This window comes from Trichechus manatus, unplaced genomic scaffold (genome assembly GCF_000243295.1).
Source record: "Trichechus manatus latirostris isolate Lorelei unplaced genomic scaffold, TriManLat1.0 scaffold00078, whole genome shotgun sequence".
Taxonomy (NCBI): Eukaryota; Metazoa; Chordata; class Mammalia; order Sirenia; family Trichechidae; genus Trichechus; species Trichechus manatus.
Window position 1 is genome coordinate 12,081,954 of NW_004444014.1, and position 19,014 is coordinate 12,100,967.

The following is a 19,014-nucleotide window of genomic DNA, read 5'->3' on the forward strand; positions in this document are numbered from 1 at the left end:
ACATCTTAAGCCCTCTTTGCCTAATACCTGAATAATCAGATCACCAGGAATTAGGGGTGGCAGGGCCCATGGACAGTGGGGACGCTGCCCTCCCTGCTAGGCCAGAGCCCACGCCGTAGCTTGCCCTGGCTCTTTTCCTGCTCTGACGTCTTCATACCTGGCTTTTCAGCAATAGCCCATCCATCTAGCCCTTCGTCTTTTCCCCATTTCTCTCCTTCCCTCGCCTTTTCTTTGTAATCATTTCCTTCCCATCTGTTTTTCTCTCCTTTCTCCTTCCTTTTCCCTTATCTATTATTTGAAATATAAGTCACTTTTAAACAGTGTTGCATTCACTGATGACAGCCAAGCTACAGCCAACCTCCCAGGTCAAGACCCTGTACCAGCCCAGCCCTACGGCCGTGTGTCCCACCTCTGGGCTGGCCGGGCCTCACTCTCCTGAGGCCCTCCAAGCTCCTCCGACTCCCAGGTCCTGTTCTGCTTCTTGCAGGCACGGAACACCCTTCACCCTTCCTTTCACCTACTCGAATGCCACCCTCTTCCTCCAGGAGGCTTTCTGCACGTGCAATCCTCACTGATCTTTCCTATTTCTGCTATTTCCCTTGCCCTGGTTGTCTATATCATTCTTTGAAGGAGTCATGTGCTGTCTTCAGTTGTTATTTCACTTTTTATGATGTTTATGACTTATTTCCCCAACCAGTAATAATGAGATGTTCACACTCCTAAGATCAGTGGCACTGGTGGAAGTAAAACTCCCCACTTAGCCATGATCCACTCCCGAGGCAATCACCAAGGGGTTACATATAATGTCATTACGAATTCTGTTTAAAATGTTTCCAATTGTATTCACTCGAAGCAAATATGTCACTTTGATGACTAAGGTGCACCTGACCCAAGCCATGATGTTTTCAATTGCCTCATATGCATGCAAAAGCTGAACAATGAATAAGGAAGACCAAAGAAGAATTGATGCTTTTGAATTATGGCGTTGGCAAAAAATACTGCATATACTACGGACTGCCAGAAGAACGAACAAATCTGTCTTGGAAGAAGTACAGCCGGAACACTTCTTAGAAGTGAGGATGGCAAGACTTTATCTCATTTGCTTTGGACGTGTTATCAGGAGGGACCACTCCCTGGAGGAGGACATCATGCTTGGAAAAGTAGAGGGTCAGCGAAAAAGAGGAAGACCCTCAACAAGATGGAAAAACACGGCAGGCATAACAACGGGCTCAAACATACCTACTATCGTTGAGGATGGCACAGAACCAGGCAATGTTTCGTTGTTATACGTAGGGTCGCTACGAGTCGGAGCCAACTGGACGGCACCCAACAACAACAGTTTGCTCTACCAACTTCTGTGGGTGTCACATACAATCCTTGTGCTCATGTCTGACACGCAGATACATTGAGCCACCATGGGAGAGGGCTAGGCACAGAGGTCAGAAGGTGTGTGCATGAGTTCCCGCCTGCCACCCTTCATGGGGCTCTTCCTCTGCAACATTCATGAAACCAACCTGATGTCAGTTTTCTCATCTTTGGGATGGGGGCCTAAATGTCCCCTCATGCCCCCTTCAGGGTTGTGCAAGCATCAGCCAGGCTAGCCTCTGTCCCAGTACCTTATAAACTGTATAGACATGCTGTGGTTCTGTTACTGGCATATTCAGTGATGATTCACTGTCCACAGAAATGAACACAGTTCTGGGAACAAAAAACCACTCATATTCCTGACTATTGTTCTGGACAGGGCTGCCTGATAGTTCCCCTTTCCCTGCCCTCATCCACATGGCAAGTAGTGCTGAGCTTGAATAAAGGACTACTAGGAAGACTGGATACCATCTCCTGCCCCTGGGCTCCAGCCACTTGGACACTTACCAAGCAGGTACTGCTGGGACCTGTAGAAGCCAGAGGTTGGTGATTTATGGAAGTTTCTGTGATCAGGAGCCTGCCTGAGAACTCCTGCAGCCTGAAGCTGTGATCTGATATGGCAGAGCGGTAATATATCCCTCTAAGGTGAGTGCCATCACCTGAAATAAAATCCTACCCAGAGCCTGCAATGTTGGCAGAATCTCCATGCGTAGAAAGAGGCAGTTGGATCCTGTGGCCATCACTCTTATCTCCCCAGATTCACCCTCCTCTTGGAATTTCCCACTAATCACAGCTGCTATGGTCCCCCTGGCCTCATGATTCTGCCCCTCACACAAACTCACAACTCTCACCTCCTTCCCCATGGCTGAGCACAGGTGGGAACACTAAACAAGGCTGTGCAGAAGGCTCCTAACAACAAGGGAAGTGAGGAACACTGGCTCACAAGTGCCACCTCCCCAGCTTGGGCAGCAGGCCTCAAGTCTGGTCCAGGGTCTCCCTCAACGGGGGAGCCCTCACTACCCACCACCCAGGAGAGCCCCTAGGCATGACTATCCTCACCCAAATTCAACAAAATGACACTAATAAGGCTATGCACCCTCTCTTGCCAACCTGAGGCTTCCTTACAAGCTACACTTTCCTGCCTGGGGGTCTAGCATAGACTTAGTGTGGAAAGGCCAGAAAACAAGTTTTTGATACAATGAAGAGTTGGTTCTGCCATACTCACCTACAGTATGTCAGGGAAATTATATTATACACATCATGTTTACAGATTAGGGATCTGACAAAGGTCTGAGGATATAACCTCTTGAGGGCTAAGGGTCTACCACATCAACACTCTTTCATAGTTGCAATCATCATATAAATATATCCTGTACTTTTTCCACTTAGCATTCTTTCAAATATTCGAAAGAGATTTATTAGGGCCTATTCCCAGAGGACCCGTTGCCATCGAGTTGATTCCAACTCATAGTGGTTAAGAGCTCACTTGGCTGCTAACCAAAAGGTCAGCAGTTCGAACTCATCAGCCGCTCCTTGAAAACACTATGGGGCAGTTCCACTCTGTCCTATAGGGTCTCTATGAGTTGGAGTTGACTCGATGGCAATGGCTTTTATTCCCAGAGGCGCCTCGGAAGAAAAACTTGGCAATCTACTGAAAACTCAGCCATTGAAAACTCTGTGGAGCACAGTTCTACTCTGACACACATGGGGTCGCTATAAGTTGGAATCAACAGCAACTGGAAAGGAAAAGTAGAGAGTAATAAGTGAGGAGGGGGAGTGGTCAAGGGGCTATAATCTAGAACCAGGAGTCCAAACAAGAGCTGAGAAACTTGGGAAGAAGACAGATATGAACATGTTAACCAGGTCACTTCCACAGGGCTTAGAAATTAAATGGGTAGAAAGGTGTCAAGGCTGACTCACAGTTCTCATGGTGTTTCCAATAAATAAGTTGCAGGATTGGGAACAGGTCTGGGAGAAGGAAATTATTCCTTCTAAATGTCCTTCCATTTTGACATTTCTTATATTCATTTCCAGTGTATGTTTTATGATTCATATATATTAATAGCTACCCAATATTTTATCCATAATAAAATATACTTAATACTTCTCTTTGTTGGACATTGAGTTTGAGTTTTTTCAGCTTTACACTACTAAAATAATTCTCTAACAAATACATACAGTGTTTTATCATTTTGATTTATTTCTTCAAATTACTCTAAGTGGAATCACTGGATCAAAAATCATTTTTATAACAGAAAACAACAAATGTTGGAAAGGATGTAGGGGGATTAGAACCCTTCCACTGCTAGTGGGACTGTACAATGGTACAAAGACTATGGGAAACAGTATGGCACTTCCTCAAAAAACTAGAAATAGAACTACCTTATGATCCAGCAATTCCACTTCTAGGTATATACCCTAGTGATCCAATAGAAGTGACACAAACAGACATATGCACACCTATGTTCATTGCAACACTATTCACAATGGCAAAAAGACTGAAACAGCCTAAGTGCCCAGCAACGGATGAATGGATAAACAAAATGTGGTACATACATACATGGAATACTATGCAGCTATAAAGAATGATGTGTTCTCGAAACATAATGTTGATGAATCTGGAGGACATTCTGCTGAGTGAAGTAAGTCGATCACAAAAAGAAAACTATTGTATGATCTCACTTTTATAATAGACAAGAATAGATACATATACAGAGTCCAACACTCATTGATGGTTACCAAGGATGGGTGGGAAGGGAGCAGGAATCACTCTCTGGATAGTAGACACTTGATCTTTCTGATAATGGGAAAGGTAACACCAAATACGGGTGAAGTAAGCACAGCTTGATCAAGGTAAATGATGTCACTAAGATGTACACAAGAAAAAAGGACACTTTGGTAAATGCTATGACATAAGATTTTGCAACAACCAAAAAATATATGTGTGGAAATATATGGATGTATGTACGCATGTATGTGTATAAGTGTATATATCTGTGTATATATGGGTATATATACATGTATATGTATGTATGTGTATGCATGCTCATATGTCATATAGATAATAAAGCACATAGAGGGTACAATTACAGATAAAATCAAACACCTCATGGGATTGGTTTCTGGGTTTGAAGGCTTAGAACCATAGTCTCATGGCACAATTCAGTCAACTGGCATATAGCTCATAAAGTTTATGTTCCATACACTAGTTTGGTGAGTAGCATCTGGGATTTTAAAAGCTTGCAAGCAGCCATCTAAGACACAACTATTGGTCCCTACTTGTCCAGAGCAAAGAGAAAGAAGAAAACCAAGACTCAAAGAAGAAACTAGTCTAGAGAACTGTCTACACAAACCACGGCCTCATCTACCCTAAAACCAGAAGAACTAGATGGTGCCCAGCTACCACTACTGATCGTTCTGATCAGGGCCACAACAGATGAATCCTGATAGAATGGGAGAAAAATATGAAACAGAACTCAAACTCTTAAATTAAAAGTCCAGACTTGCTGGACCATTTGAGACTACAGGACTCTCCAAGACTATTGCCCTTAGATACTCTTCAAACCTTGAACCAAAGCTAGCCTCTGAGGTCATTTTTTAGCTAAATAACAAATTAGCTCACAAAATAAAGAACAGCACCCGTGAGTACTGTACTCCTTTAAAAAATCATCTATATGAGACCAAATGGTCAACAATTACTTTAAAGCAAAGATGAGACGGTAAAGACAGAAACTAGATTACTGGAAACAGAACAACCGTAATGGAAACAGTGAGAATGCTGACACACTGTGAAGAATGTAATGAATGTCACAGAGCGATTTGTGTAGAAATTGCTGAATGGGAACCTAATCTGCTGTGTAAACTTTCACCAAAATCACAATAATTTTTTTAATCATTTTTTTGTCTTGGTATGTGTTGCCCAATGTCTTCAGAAAGAGGTGGGGTCACTGACAACTTCATCTGTAGCACATAAGCACGTCTGTCTTGACAAAGCATTAACAACTATTGAGATGTATCTTTTTACCAGTATAATCTTGTATACATGAAATACAGTAGTTCCAACGTTAACACTGACTTTTAAAGTATGTTGAATGTGAATTATCATAAAAATCAGAGTTGGAGGGAGAAAAGGGTGGTTTTCCTTGCCATCGAGTCAGTTCCAAGTTAATTCCTACTTATAGCAACCTTATGTGTGAAGAGTAGAATTGTTCCATGGAGTTTTCAAGGCTGTGACCTTTCAGAAGCAAACTGCAGGCCTGTCTTCTGAGGCAGCTACGGGTGGGTTCAAACCGCCAACCTTTCGACTAGTAGTGGAGCACATAACCATAATATAGTCATAATTTTATCCTTTAGAAGAGGGGGAGACAATGGGATACCTACACATAATTTATTCAAGGTTTTAACAATCATGTCTGAACACCTAGTGGCATTCTCAGAATTCAAATGTAACTCTCAGTAGTGATACCGTGACACTAGCTGCATTCCAAAGAAAGGTCAGCCTGGGGCTGGGCTTCATAAACTGGCCTGGCCATTCACCCACCCAACACTGATTTCTAAGCATCTCCAATGCTTAAAATGGGCGAACTGCCCCCATCTAGGATGAAACTTTTGCCTGTCAACTCAGAAATCAGACACATAGGAATTCATTTTAAGGAAATAATCAGAGATGAGCACAAAGGTTTTTTTCTACAAAGTACATATAAAACAGCATTACCTGTATTTTTTTTTTAATTAGAAACTACTTAAGCATTCATTCATTCATGCATTCATTATTCATTTAAAAAAATTTTAAGTGCCATGCACTGAGGAAATAAACACTGAAGAAAACACAGCCCTTTCTCGCAAAGAACCTGGTGTAGGGACAATGGTTACATGAATTATGTACATTCGCAGACTAGATCACCATGCTGTCATTAAAGATGATGTGCTCCAAGAATATTTAAGGACTTGGGAAAGTATTTAAGATATTATATTTTAATATGCATGGATATCAAAGTTCTGGTAAAACACAAAAGATGTTAAGAGTGGTTCCCTTTGGGCAGTGAGAAAAGTGATTTGTATTTCTCCTATGTGCTTTCTGCAGTCTCCAAATTTATACACGCGCTCATTCTGTGATGAGAACAGATGCTCTGTTTGTCTGTGTTATAAAGGAGGAATCCTTGCCTCCTGGTCTTTCCCTCATCGAGTCTAGCTGTGTCACTGATAACCTCTCCCAACAACGTCACCCTGATTACACACACACAGCTGAAGTTCACAGCTAAAAGAACTGCAGTGTGAAGATGGTTCAGGGTACAAGACATATAGACAGACTGATTTCAGTAATAAAAACAGTCCATATTACTCAGCTTTAACATAGGAAAACACAGGCTTTTCACTTCCGCCACCCCAGGTGAAGTAGCACAGGTTTCACACTTCCAGCACAACCCTCTCCAGGGACTGCCTACTGTCACCTGTTTACCAAAACTCTGGGGCCATGGTTCTGCTCATCCACTCAATTTCCATCATCTTGGGCCCAGTCAACTGTTCAGGCCACCTCCATCCTCATCTGTGGTGATATGAAGATTCTCCCCTCCAAGTAAAAGTTAGGAAAGAATGATCTTCTAATAGTTTTAAAGTTCAAAACTAGGAAAGCTGCCCTTGAAGGTAGGGGGCAACTGGTCATTATCTTACATGAAGAAGAAGTTGGAAGGTGCTGTGCTGAGGCTTTACAGAAGAGACTTCTGCAAGGAGACAGCTTGGACAAGGAACCTACCCTTTTCCCCCTCCAACTCTGATTTTTATGATAATTTACTCTTTCAACAAATACTTACTGTGCACCTACTATGTGCCAGACACTGTTCCAGGCTCTGGGGCTACAGCAGTAAACAAAACAGACAAAAAGACCCTGCCCCCAGAGAGCTGTGGGCTGGCCACTCAAGGACTTTGTATTTGACTCTGAATGATGGTGGGCCAAAGCAGGCTTTGAGCAGAGGAGTGACAAGACCTGATCTTCAGTTTTAAAATGTCACTTTCCTCTTTAGCTGATCATACAAGTCCTGTTTCCTAGGCTGTTCCTGCACATTAAAATCCATTGGATGAACCATTTCTGGTCCTCTATAACTTTTTTTTCCCCTATTAGTGGTTATGTTCCAAGGCAAGGCGAGAACATTCACCCTACTAGATTATCAAGACCTACTGTAACCCAATTAAAAAAATGGGCAAAGGATATGAACAGCCATTTCACCAAAGAAGACATTCAGGTGGCTACCAGGTACATGAGGAAATGCTCACGATCATCAGCCATTAGAGAAATACAAATCAAAACTACAAAGAGACCCCAACAAGGCTAGCATTAATCAAAAAAAATACAAAATAATAAATGCTGGAGAGGTTGTGGAGAGACTGGAACACTTATACACTGTTGGTGGGAATGTAAAATGGTACAACCACTTTGGAAATCAATTTGTCATTTCCTTAAAAGCTAAAAATAGAAGTACCATACGATCCAGCAATCCCACTCCTTGGAATATATCCTAGAGAAATAAGAGTCGTCACACGAATAGATATATGCACACCCATGTTTGCTGCAGCACTGTTCACAATAGTAAAAAGATGGAAACAACCTAGGTGCCTATCAACAGATGAATGGATAAACAAATCATGGTATATTCACACAATGGAATACTATGCAACAGTAAAGAATAACGATGAATCCATGAAACATCTCACAACATGAATGAATCTGGGAGGCATTCTGCTGAGTGAAATTAGTCAGCTGCGAAAGGGCAATACTGTATGAGACCACTATTATTAAGAACTCAAGAAAAGGTTTAAACACTGAAGAAAACATTCTTTGATGGTTATGAGGGTGGGGAGGGAGGGAGAGGGGAATTCACTAACTAGATAGTAGACAACAATTATCTTAGGTGAAGGGAAGGACAACACACAATACAGAGGAAGTCAGCACAACTGGACTAAACCAAAAGCTAAGAAGTTTCCTGAACACAACGAAACACTTTGAGGGACAGAGTAGCAGGGGCGGGGGACATCTAGGTCAATTGCTATAACAAAGTTTATTAAGAAAATGTTCTACATCCTACTTTGGTAGTGGCTTCTGGGGTCTTAAAAGCTAGCAAGTGGCCATCTAAGATGCATCAATTGGTCCCAACCCAGCTGGAGCAAAGGCGAATGAAGAAGACCAAAGACACAAGTAAATATCAGCCCAAAAGGCAAAACGGTCACATAAACCAGAGTCTCCACCAGCCTGAGACCAGAAGAACAAGATAGTGCCTGGCTATCACCAACGACCGCCCTGAGAGGGAACACAACAGAAAGTCCCTGACGTACCAGGAAAACAGTGGGGTACAGAACTCAAATTCCCACAAAAAGACCAGACTTAACAGTCTGACTGAGACTAGGGGAACTCCAAAAGACGTGGCGCCCAGACTCTCTGTTAACCCACAACTAAAACCATTCCCGGAGCTAACTCTACAACAAAGATTAGACTGGACTATAAAACATAAAATAATACTCCTGAAGAGTGTGCTTCTTAGTTCAAGCAGATACCCAAGACTAAATGGGTGGCTCCTGTCCGGAGGCATGATGAGAAGGCAGAAAGGGATAAGAGCTAGCTGAATGGACATGGGAAACCCTTGGTGGAAAGGGGGTGTGTGTTGTCACATTATAAGGACTGCAACTAGGGTCACACAACAATATGTGTATAAATTTTTGTATAAGAAACTAACTTGAGCTGTAAACTTTCACCTAAAGTACAATAAATAAATTTTAAAAAATAAAAATAAAGAATGACTGTAAAACTACAATGATTAAGAGTGTGGTGCTAGCATAAGTACATATAAATATTATAGACAACGGAGCAGAGAGCCCAGAAACACACCCCTGGGTTTGTGAAGTGATGCAGGTCAGAGAGGGAACTAAAGACCATGCTCCCAGCCCTACACACTCCGTACCACCAGCCACAGTCCGTCAGCCCGCTGCTTCCCTAGGGCTTCAGTTCCCCTGCCTGTGAGCTACAGTAGCGTGGGGAATGAAATAACAGGATGACAACAATGACAGTCAAAAGGCTGTCTCCTTCCTGATTGTTCACAAGGCTTTCATGGCAAAGTACTCTTCACAATATTTAATTGCACTTTCATTTAAAATTTTCACTTAATAAAACAGAAAAATAGGAAGTGAAAAGCCTTGTTTAAACCAGTTATGTGGCATGTTCCCATCAAGTCTGGATGAACAATTACAATTATGGGAGGGGTGGGAAGGGTGTCCTCTAATCATAGATAAAACAAAACTGGTGCTAAAGTGGTACAGAATGTAATTATTATAAACTTCTTTAGTCAAAATCGTGGCAGCCACAGTGAATGGCTACAGTACTCTGTGTGACCCTGGTTTTTGCCAGAAGAACCTTCCTCATTCTCTTTTCCAAGGATCCGCAGCTCAAGAGTCTCCAACCTGCTTTAAACGTATCAGTATCTAGCCACTCACTAGGTGTTTGTCCATCAATTCATTTGCTTTAAACCTCAAGCCACTCTTTTAATCAGATAAACCAGTCAGAAGGTGCCTCAGTTATCTTCTATTCTAAAAATTCCAAAAAAAAAAAAAAAAAAAAATCTTTGGCTTGCCCTGTGCACTCTTATTAAGACTCTGGCACTTCGTTCCTTGCCAAAAAAAAGTGGACATTGTGCCAGTATATCCTCATCAATAGCAAACAACTTGCCTTCTTGGTTTTCTTCTTTTCAAGAATGCTAAAAATATTCAATGAGGTGCTCAAGAAACTGTCCGTTTCCCTCTTGCCAAACCTAGAAATACTGTTCTATACTGAACTGTAAGTTGTTTAACATTTTCCCTTTTTCAATTTGTTCGATAACTTTAAGCTGTTTTTTCCTAACATTTTCCCATGGAGTCCAACATTTTAATTTATGGGTTACAAATCTAACTGATGAAGAGGAGGTGTGTTCCCAACTTGTAAACAGATACACTGTAGATTCCATTTGTTACTATGTGGCTCTAAAAATAGACAAACTTCTGGTATATAGACATTTTTGCTGATTCATAGTTTGATTTTTTTTTTTTAAGGAGCTATCTTCTCCTCTTCAGTAGTTAATCCACAGACAGTTAATCTGTCTGTACAAAATCAAACGTTGACTGTAACAGCAAGTAATATCCACTTACATTTTCATATAAATTATTCATAAATTTATACACTTATAAATCCACTTATATTTTCATAATAATTAAAACATCATTACCGTTCACTGCATTCCAAGATGCCCTCTTGAGGCATACCAAAGGTAGAGGCAGAGCTGGCTCACTAGGAATTAGGCAAGATTCTGGTGTAGTCCTGCATTATGTCATAGGCTGCAACAGCCTTTGGAACCTGAGTGCCTTTACACTGACATCATTTATTCTAGCCTTAGCAACATCTCAGTTTAGTGATAAAAACCTAGGTGCATTTACTGAAGCCATACATATAATATCTCTATCTTAGCATTTCCCTACATTGGTGGTTCAGCAGTAGACTATCTCGCTTTCCACGCAGGAGATCTGGGTTTGATTTCCCGCCAATGGACCTTATGCACAGCCACCACTGGTCAGTGGAGGCTTGTGTGTTGTTATGATGTCGAACAGGTTTCAGTGGAACTTCCAGACTAAGACAGACTAGAAAGAAAGGCCTGGTGATCTCCTTCTGAAAATCAGCCAATGAAAACCCCATGGATCACCACAGCACGATGTGCAACCAATCATGGGATAGTGCAGGACTGGGCGGAGTTTTGTTCCACTGTACATGAGGTCATCATGAGTCAGGGGCCAACTCCAGCAGCTAACGACAAACATTTCCCTTACTAAAGTAACAGTTTATGTAAATGATAATTGCTGACTTCATCATTAGAATTGACTAAGTCTCAAAAGAGACTCTGAACGTAAGTCTAATGTCCTAGACTCTTTTTTCTAAGATCCTAAAGAGAACACGGTCATAGGGTGGGAAAAGAAATACCAATGGAGGCACACCAAAAAATTGGCCGATGGTAGGCTTCCTCAGCCATAGCAAACACGCTCAGGACACAGGGTGACATTTAATAATAAGAGCTCTGATCACAAAGGGAACACTGCAACTTGTAACCCAATTTTTTTTAGCTCTTTTATTAAAATTTTAACATATTCAAAAGTATAGAAAGTAGTATAATAAACTCCCATTGACCCATAAACCAGCTTTAACTCACGACCTATCCTGTTCCGTCTATACATCCACCTACCTACTTGCCCCTTATCCTGTATTATTTTGAAGTAAATTCCAGTCATCATGTAATTTCATCTATAAATATTTCAGTATGTATCTCTGAAAGATAGACTCCTATTTAAATATAGTCACAATACTATTATCACACTTTAAAATTAATAATTTTTAATACTAGTCACTGTTCAAGTTTGCCCAATTATCTCAAATATTTACTTGTAAAGTTATTTGTCTAAATCACTATTCAAGCTGTACACTGCAATTCGCTAATAAATCTCTTAAATCTCCATTAACTTAAGGTTTCTTTTCATCTCTCGATTTTTCTTCTTTCTTTGCAATGTACTGTTGGAGAAACTGTAATTTCCCGCAATTTAGACGTTGGCTGATTGCATTCCTGTGGTGAGGTTTAACATTCATTGTAACTTAATTTTCCCCAGTCTTACTTGGTTCAGAAAAAGGTCCAGAAACACTTTGCAATAAAAGAGCTAAAAACAGTCTGGTCGTCTCTGGAAAGGAGCAGAATGCTGACAAACCCAAGATGCTATCACTAATGCCGTCCCACAGAAGTGGAACCAGCTATGCTGATTAGAAAGTCAGTTGTAAGTCATCAGGGACATTCCCAAGCCAGCCACAGGCAACAGAAGCATCTCTGTGAGATGAGGTGTAGAGTTCAAAACCGGTGACTGTCCTCCATCCGAGGACAGAAAAGTTCCCAAGTGTTCAAGACATTAGAAAGAAATAAGCCATGGAGACGAAGGAGAGCCAGAAACGCACGGAGATCAGACTTCAACAGTGGTTAGTAACCAGGGGTGGGAGGGAAGGGGAAAGGGGAATGTTAGTTAGCACTGAGTTTCTGTTTATGGGGATAGAAAATATGGCCATGGATGCTGGTGATGGTTACACAACATGATTGATATAATTGGTTTCGCTGAAGTGTACGTGTGAAAAAATGCTGAATTGGCAAATGTTGTTATTACCTATATTTTTACAACAATTAAAAAAAAAAGAATGAGGGCTGGGGGATGGGTGTTCCTGAGTTGGACTCAGCATGTTAATCAGTTTTAAATCTGCCCCCATAAGTACTAGTATTTCAGAATCCAGAGGGGAAGGGTGAAGGCAGTCCTGTTGCTTTCCAGAGGGACACGGGTTGGACTCCGAGGACAAAAGGACAGACTCACAGAGCGTCAGCACTGGAAGGAACTTAGCAGAGCACAACCATTTAAGTCACAGTCCTGTGACAGGCAATGCAGTCATGCCCCGGCCACCACTGCACAGACAGCATGTGCTCTGCTGGTTTTCTAATAATGGGACACAGTTGGCTACAGGCTTTGGAGTTTAAAAAAAAAACAAAACAAAAAACACCTTGACCTTAAATCGCATCTCCTTCACTTACAAGCAGTATGGCCATAGACAGCCTGCTTAGCCTCCCTGTGCTCCAGTTTCCTCTTCTGTAAATGAGGGACCTCACTATCTGCCTGCTAGGGTTGTGGCGAAGATAAAATGAGGTTACGCATGGAAGCCTACAGTGCAGTGCCTGACACAAGCTCAATACATATTAGCCCCTTGCCCTCAAAGACTTCTGCTAGTTTGTTCCAACCTGACTTCCTGCAGGGAGCCACGGCAGCACCTGCTGTATGTCTGGCTGGGTGACTGATACAATCTGTGGCCATGCATGAAGCAAAGCCAACTGACCCATACAGGGTTCAATCCCATGATCCTGATCTCAACAGTGCAGCTCCAACCAACTGAGCTAATTATGATATAATCAGATGCAACTCTGCTTGCATATTCAACTACTCTTAGCAGTTCATAACAACATTCTTAAACAGTATTGTCCAAAGATGCTATGGTACAACACACTTGCCAACTTTACTAATGATCTCACCTTTTAAAAATATTAATGTAATGTAACAAACAGATGTGTCCCTTAAGAGGATTAAGGTGGAAACTCACTAGAGCAATAATACCAGTGGATTTGTGTTCTAAACAAACACCCATCAATCAACTTAATGCACACTCATCCTAGCACCCCTCAGCTTCAGGGGAACACTGGAGAACTGGGCAGCTGGGTCTTCACCCTCAAGGAAGTTATCTGCGAATGGGGGAAGACAGTTTAAGAGCTCCCACGTACTGAGAGCCTGGCCCAAATCATCTAATCCACGCTGCTTAGACTGGAGTGTGCACACGAATCACCAGGCATCGTGATAAAATGCACACTCTGGTTCAGCAGGCCAGAGAGTGTGCATTTCTAATAAGAGCCAGCTGATGCTGATGGTCCATGGCCTACACTTTGAGTAGCAAGGTTCTAATCCTCACTGCAATTGGCTATTTTACAGGTGGAATAGCTGAGGCAGCAAGGTAACGGCAAAGGCAGCAAGAAAGGAGTGAACACAGTACACACAGGGCTAAGGAGGAGGGGCTGAGCCTGATCCAATGATAGGATACCGGCTGGAACGTGGACGAGCTGCTGGGAAGGAGGACATTTAAGACACAAAAGTGGAGATGATAAAATAAATTATTTTTAGAAATAATGATTTAAAAAAAAAAAAAAAGTGGGGTTGTTAAAAGCTCAGACCTGGAGTCAAATGCCAAGTCTGGAACTTCCCACTTGTGTGACCAGGTCACTTCCTTCCGATCCTGGTCTGTTGTGCTGTAAGGTCAACAGTACTGGACCACGGGGAGAAGGGTGGAGGGGTTGGGGTGGGTGGTCGTAGGCTTGATAAGCTGATGTCTGTCTAGGACAATGCTCAGCTCAGGCAAGTGCCTAGGTCACGGGAGCAATTACTACTCCACTCTGTCTGCAGGTGGCACAGTGGTTAACTGCTCGGCTGCTAACCAAAAGGTTGGCAGTTTGAACTCACCCAGTGGCTCCACAGGAGAAAGACCTGGTGATCTGTTCCCATAAAGATTACAGCCCAGAAAACCCTGTAGGGCAGTTCAACTCTGTCACATGGTATCACTACGAGTCAGAATCAACTCGAAGACACCCAACGACTGTCTAGCTCACAGTGGGAACTGAAACATTTCCTGAACTAAATTACTAAGTCATAATTGCCATTTGATATATATGCTAGTCTTTTTAAAGAAAAAAAATCCAGTTTTGTCTATCAAAGCGAAGAAAAAGACTACTTTGATCTTTAAATGCCTTTAGCATCAATTAATCCAAACACATTTTAAATTTTAAAAGTTCTGAGTCTAGTAATTCTGCTGCAAAGTTTTTTCTAAATTAGATGTCCTGTAATGACTGTTTTTCTTGTAAAACATTAAACCAGGAACAAACACCTATTTGCAAAGGATTTGAAAACAAAAGGCCTCACCTGGTCGAGCCAAAACATATAACCACCAAGCTGTTTTGCGTTTTGTTTTTTTAATCTACCTATTTAGTATTGGGCGGTGGAGGGGAGTAGATAAAACAGAATAAATACAATATATTTGTTTTTGTCCAAGACAATAGTTAACTGATTGTCTTAATTATTTAGTGCCACTGTAACAGAAATGGCACCCTGGTGGCACAGTGGTTAAGTGTTTGGCTGCTAACCAAAAGGTCAGCAGTTCAAATTCACCAGCCGCTCCTTGAAAACCCTACGGGGCAGTTCTACTCATAAGGCCACTATGAGTCAGAATCGACTCAATGGCAATGGTTTTGGTTTGATTTTTTTATAACAGAAATACCACAAGCAGATGGCTTTAACAAACAGAAGTTTATTCTCTCACAGACTTTCTCTGTCAGCTCTGGAGGAAGGTCCTTGTCTCTTCTGAGCTTCTGCTCCTAGGCAATCTTCACGTGGTTTGGCATCTCTCTTCCCTCATCTCTGCTTTTCGAATTCTTGTTTAATCTCTTTTATATCTCAAAAGAGACTGACTCAAGACACACCCTACGCTAATCCTGCCTCATTAACATAAAAAAGACAACCCATTCTCAAATGAGATTGTAACCACAGGCCATGGAGTTGATTCAGACTCAGAGTGACCCATTAGGATAGAGTAAAACTGCCTCATAGGGTTTCCAAGGAGTGGCTGGTAGATTCGAACCGTCGACCTTTTGGTTAGCAGCCAATGTCTTAACCACTGCACCACCAGGGCTCCTCCACAGGCACAGAAGCTAGGATTTACAACACATATTGGGGGACACAATGCAATCCATAACACTGAACAACTTCTAACAGAGTCAGCAGACATGAACAAAGGTAGTATACCATTAGGTTAAGAAAAGAGGCACAGACTCACATTTGGCCAGGAAGGGCCTGAGAGATTTTCCACCTCATGTTCCCAGCACAGGAGTATCCTTAGGGGAACTTTAAAAATTAGAACCTTCTGATGGGTCCTTCTAGCAGCTGGCTACGTGGTGTGTTCACTTTGTGAAATTTACCCAGCGGCACACTGATGACCTGTACACTTTCTACATGTGTGATCTATTTCATTCAAAAGTTTACTCCCCCAGGGACTAGAATGTGCAGGAGGGCTGAGAACCACCGAGTGTGTCTCCATGTGCCATGTTCACGCTTTTTCCCTCTTTCTACCACCCAGAATGCCCTCCCAAGGAACTCCCCATCTTGTCAAGGCTGGGCCCAGTGGGGAAGCATTTCCTGTGGCCCTAGAGGCTTCACCCATGGCAGAGGCCTGAGGCAACAGCTCGCTGATCGGGGGCAGGGGTACCTGGGTTAGCTAACTCACAGCGGGGTTGGTAACTGTTCCCACCTCTGACTACAAACTCTACCAGGCCAGGAATTCTGCCTTGAGGCCCTTACTCATGTGTGAAACATTTACCTGCTCCCAGGCCAAGAAGTGTCTGGCACAAGAAGGTGATCTGGTGAACTCCAGGAGTTAATGGAGGAAGCCCCAGGAAGCGTGGCTTCTGCCTGCCCCAGCCACAGAGCTGGTTCAAGGAGCGAGAATACTGGAGTGTTGAGTCCCACAGGCCGGTACGAATCTCAGCTCCTCACTACCAGCTGAGAAATCAGGTTATTTAACTGTTCTCTGCCTCAGTTTCCTCAAGACTCTACCTCAACAGTTTAAATGGCAAAATTTTTGTTATATATAATTTACCACGATAAAATTAAAAAGAAAAAAAGAATACCAAAAAAAAAAAAAAGTCCCTACCTCATGGAGCTGCGTAGTGTTAAATGAGGTAATGCACTGAGAGCCTTGACAGAGCACACCCTACATGCCAAGTGCTCAAAAATCATTAGCTATTTCTATCACAGGTCGGTTGTCCAATTTTGAGAGTCCCTGCTGGATATTAACCATGTTAAAAACATGAATGTACACCTAGACACATGCTATTGTTGTTGTTAGGTGCCACCTAGTCGATTCCAACTCACAGCAACCCCGTGTGTCAGACTAGAACTGCCCCATTAGGTTTTCTTTGCTCAGTCTCTACAGGAGCATATCACCAGGTCCTTCTCCTATGGAGCCATCCGCTAGGCGGGTTTGAACTGCCAACCTCTCAGTTAGCAGCCAACCGCTTAACCACTGTGCCACCAAGGCTCCTTCACCTAGCCACGTACCAAAACCAAACCAAACCCGTCGAGTCGATTCTGACTCATAGAGACCCTATAAGACAGAGGAGAACAGCCCCCTCCCCATAGGGTTTCCAAGGAGCAGCTGGTGGATTTGAACTGCTGATATTTTGGTTAGCAGCCGAGCTCTTAAATCACTGTGCAACCAGGGCTCCATAAGTGCCCTGAATTCTCTTTACAAACCCCTCATTAATAGCATCAGCCACTCACTCGGCTCTAGATGTGAAAAACGAATGCCAAACATCCAAGTATTACTGTAGGGGTATGTGGAATGAAAGACTCGTGGACTGATGGTGGCTGGTTGCCAGAGCTAGAGGTCAAGGGTCTCTGTGAGACATCTTCTGGTTCTGTTTATGCCAATGGGGACATCTCAGAAAGTTCTGTGAGCCAGTGCAACTGCTGTGTTGTGGTGTCTGGTTGGGGGTAGGGACACGGCAGTGCTGGAGCATCAGGCCTTCCTCCCAGCAGACCAAGGATACTCCATAAAGACCACTGGACTCCATGTAAATATAAAATCTACTTTTTCTCCTAGCTTGAAAGGTCAACCCATGTCTATAGGGTTTGAAAGCCAAGGAAACCACTTCAAAGTCACAGGGCCACAATTATGAGTCTTCCGTGGTTTCAACAAAAGAGTACTGTAATCAGAGACCATAATGAATGGAATGATGTGGAAGAAGCCCTTCAAAAACTTTTAACTGAATCCACCAATTGAGAAGAACCAAAGAATTAATAAAAGTGGTTCTGATAACTGAATCCATAATATGTCATTCTGTCCCTCCATCGTCCAATCCACACATGCTTGTTATGGCCAAAGAGGTTTCCAGGTACAGTCTCCATCCTGCTCCAACACAAAGAGAGAACGAGACAGAACTGCCCCATTCCTCATTCCTGAGGATGGGTTACCAATTAAGCAGGAAAAAAAAGAGCTCTGATACACTAATAAAGGGAGAAAAACACCACTATCAAAGTCCACAACTTCCACACACAACTCCTCCCTCTACTTCCAAGGCAGGTATACATGATACAGAAATCTGAAGAATTTTTAAAAATCAATTTTGTTCTTTCTGGCATCAAGGGTTATCTTTTCCAAATATTTGTCAATGTTGATACTCAAGGAATAAATCACCTCAAAGCTATGATACGCACCTTAAGCAGAAAATGCACCATTGAGGTAATCATTCAAGGTGCAGTCAATCTGTTTAAGTGGAAGGGAAGGTTCTCCTGGGTAACGAAATGATTAGGTTTCAATGCCCAGCTCTTTACAACAAACACTATGCAAGATGCCTGTCCTCCTGAAAAGGGTTAAAAAAAAAAAAAAAAGAATTCAACCTCTCAATCTGGTGGATTGAGAAGCCATTCTTCCCAGGGGATTCTCATTTCGGGCTGCGAGGCTGAGGCTTTGTGCGCGCGCCGCCCCTCGGCCCCCGCCCCTCCTCCCACAGGGACCGTTTCTCCAAGGTTCCCAAGGCCACCTGCTTCTCCTTAGAAGAAAAAGAGGCTACTCCAAGGGCCATCGTAGTGCGCGGTAGGAGTCCTCGCCGGTGCTCCCCCTTCCCTGGAGAGGAGAGGGATGTGTCTCCGGGAAGCGCGCTTTGTCGCTAGGGTCACGCGGCCTCCCGCAGCGGCCCCAGAGGCCTGAGAGAGGTTTTGTCCCGGGCCCCGTTCAGGGGTCTCCTCCGAGGGACCTTAGTCCCACAGGGAGAGGGTTCTTTCCACGCGCCGCCCGCCGGGGCTCCACGGCCGAGCCGGCTACCTGCGTCCGAGCGCCACCCCGCCCACCCGGCCGAGCTAACGGCGCGTCGCCGGGGAACCTTCTCCATCTCTCCTCTGGCCGGCGTGGCACCTGCTCGGTAGCGCCCGCCCAGGGTTCTGGGCGGGAGCGCGGAGTTGTCCTCTTGGCCA

The 19,014-nt window shown here is 43.2% G+C and overlaps 1 protein-coding gene across 3 annotated transcripts in view; it reads right to left on the reverse strand.

Annotated features, from left to right (window-relative positions):
• FHOD3 (formin homology 2 domain containing 3) overlaps positions 1 to 19,014 on the reverse strand; it is a 537,856-nt gene that overhangs the window by 518,394 nt on the left and 448 nt on the right. The window lies entirely within an intron of this gene.